The sequence below is a fragment of the Tyto alba genome, unplaced genomic scaffold (assembly GCF_018691265.1).
Source record: "Tyto alba isolate M040663 unplaced genomic scaffold, T.alba_DEE_v4.0 Super-Scaffold_14, whole genome shotgun sequence".
NCBI lineage: Eukaryota > Metazoa > Chordata > Aves > Strigiformes > Tytonidae > Tyto > Tyto alba.
In genome coordinates, this window is record NW_024881276.1 from 7,676 (window position 1) to 10,327 (window position 2,652).

General features: G+C 63.0%; 1 long non-coding RNA gene across 1 annotated transcript; it reads right to left on the reverse strand.

Annotated features, from left to right (window-relative positions):
- Nucleotides 1-1,097: 1,097 nt before the first annotated feature.
- Nucleotides 1,098-2,220, reverse strand: LOC122152959. The gene is made up of 2 exons (XR_006164972.1): nt 1,701-2,220; nt 1,098-1,278 (listed from the first exon to the last, which is right to left on the reverse strand). It is a non-coding gene; the product is annotated as an uncharacterized LOC122152959 (long non-coding RNA).
- Between the last annotated feature and the right edge of the window lie 432 nt (nt 2,221-2,652).

Genomic DNA, 2,652 nt, shown 5'->3' on the forward strand with positions numbered 1-2,652 from the left:
AGACCTCCTGCACCCTGTATGTGCCCCCTACACCCTGTCTTGGCTCCCTGTTCCCCAATCAGACCCGCTGTAACCTCTCTGGCTCCCTAGCACCCTGTCTCGGCCTCCTGAACCCCAACCAGACCCCCCGCACCCCAGAAAGAACCCCTGCACCCCAACTAGCCCTGCTACACCTTGCCTAGTCCCCCTGCAACCTAAACAGACCCCCTGCACCCTGTCTGAGCCCCGTGCACCCAGGAAGACTTGCTTTGCACTGTGTGGTTCCCCTGCACACCAACCAGACTCCCTGCACCTTCGACCCCTAGTCAGCCCCAGTGGCCTCCACTCCCTCCCAGTGTCTCCCAGTGCACACACAGTGCCTCCCAAAGAATTCAGCATCTCCCTGTATCCTCCAGTCCCTCCCAGGGTCCCCCAGTGCCCGCCAGCATCTCCCAGTCCATCCGGTGTCCTCCTAGTCCTGTCAGAGACCCCCTAGTATTCCCCCAGTGCCCTCCAGTCCCTCCCAGTATCTTCCAGTGCCCCACCAGTGCCCCCAACTGTGTCCCAGCCCGTCCAGTGTCCTCCCAGTCCTGCTCAGACCCCCTAGGATCCTTACAGTACCTTTCAGTCCTCCCAGCATCCCCTCCACGGTCCTCTGCAGTGCGTCTCCCACTCTGTTCCGTATCCCCTCAGACCATCCGTTGTCTCCCAGCACCCCCCAGTCCCTCTCAGCGTCCCTCCAGTGCACCTGCAGAGTCCCTCAGTGTCTCCCAGTCCTGCCACAGACTCCCTGGTAACTCCCAGTGCTCTCAAGTCCCTCTCAGTGTCCCCCAGTGCCCATCCCGGCATTTCCCAGTCCAGCCAGGGTCTTCCAAGTCCTGCCAGACACCCCCTAGTATCGCTCCAGTCCCCACCGTGTCTCCCAGTACGCCCCCAGTGTCCTCCAGGCCCCTCTGCAGCACATCCAGTGTCTCCCAGTTTGTGTCCAGGGTCTCCCCTTATGTTCCGTGGCCCCGCAGACCTCCCAATGTCCCCCAGTGTCCTCCAGTCCTTCCCCACGTCCTCCTGTCCTCCCAGTGCCCTCTTGTTGAAAAACAGTGAAGGAAAAAACATTGTTTAGGGTAGTGTAAAAACTTAAGCAATTGGTCAAACACCTGCAACGCGTTGTCCGTCACACAGAGGTCCCTGAGCTAGGCGAGCGCGATCAACGCCTCCCAGGAAACGTAGACGTGGAGAGGCCCCGTGAGGAAATCAGGAGACTCCTAATCGCAAGCCATTGTCCTTGAAGATTAAGGCCCTCTGAAAAAGAACAAACTAGCTGAAGCTAGGCAAGAGATAAGAAAGTGCAAACATAAACCAAAGAAAGACCAATTCCAAACCGTAGACAAGTATAAGAAAGGATGCTCTCCAAAGACCACCAGAGGTGGCTGGAGACCACCGACAACCCCTGCAGAAGTCCCTCAGAGACCTAAACTGCACACATAATAATTATGTGATTACAGTAATGACTTTTTGGAAATTGGATAAATATACACGTAACGGAGCGATATAAGCTTTGGCTATGGTAACGTACAGCAAGCACGTTAGGCAGAACGATTCCCTTGTGTCCCCGGCCAAATAAAGTAATGCCCGCTCGTTAACGCTAAACGCGATTTCAGTGAGGGAGGGAGAGAGACAGGGAGATGCCGAGAATAGATACAAGTCACCGGGTAGAGGGAGACCTTTCAATGCGATTTTCACAAGCGACGAGGAAGGCGGCAGCGTGGAAGGAATGAAATGCTTCAGGCGGCTGGGGAGCCAGCAAGGGAGAGGCGAGGAAAGGACGTGGAGAAGGCAACGGCGTACGGGGGGGTGTCGGTAGAATAGCAAAAAGCTGCGGGGACCCGGACAGCCCGAAAGGCAGCCGGAGGCGGGAGCAGGCGGGCAGCTGGAGAAGCGCGGCCGGGACCGGCCCGGGGGGACGCGCGACCCGCCGCAGCTCCCGGTACCGGCCCCGGCCCGAGGCTTTCGCAGCCCCGGGGCTCGTCTCTCCGCCTCCGCCCCTTCCCACCTCCGCAGCGCCGGCTGCCCGACCCTCACCCACGCGGGGGCGGGCGGCACGCGCCTCCGAGCGCCTCCCCCGCGAGGCTTCCCGGCCACCCGGCGGCTCGGGGGCGCCGAGCTCCCGGCGCCGGTGCTGCGCCCCGTCGGGGCCGGCCGGGAGGAATCCTTCCTCGCCGCACGGACCGGCCGCTCCTGGCCGCGGGCAGCCGCGACTGAGACTCTCTTTCTTCCGCTCCTCGGCCAGCTCCCGCGGGCAGGGAGCCCCCCCCCACACACACACTCCAGCTGGAGCCCCTCGGCACGGCGGGGCCGGCCCCACCCGCAGCCTCACCGGCTGCACCTGGGGCTGCACCGGGGGCTGCACCGGGGGCTGCACCGGGGGCTGCACCGGGGGCTGCACCGGGGGCTGCACCGGGGGCTGCACCGGGGGCTGCACCGGGGGCTGCACCGGGGGCTGCACCGGGGGCTGCCCCAGTCCATCCCCAGCTCCCCAGCTCCCCAGCTGCAGCCTATTTAATACCTTGGCCCGGTCCCATCCTCACCTCACCGGTCCCACCTGAGCTGCCCCGGCCCCAGCCCACAGCTGGAGCCCGTGGGGAGCAGGGGGGCCGTCGGTACCCGGCCTGCAAT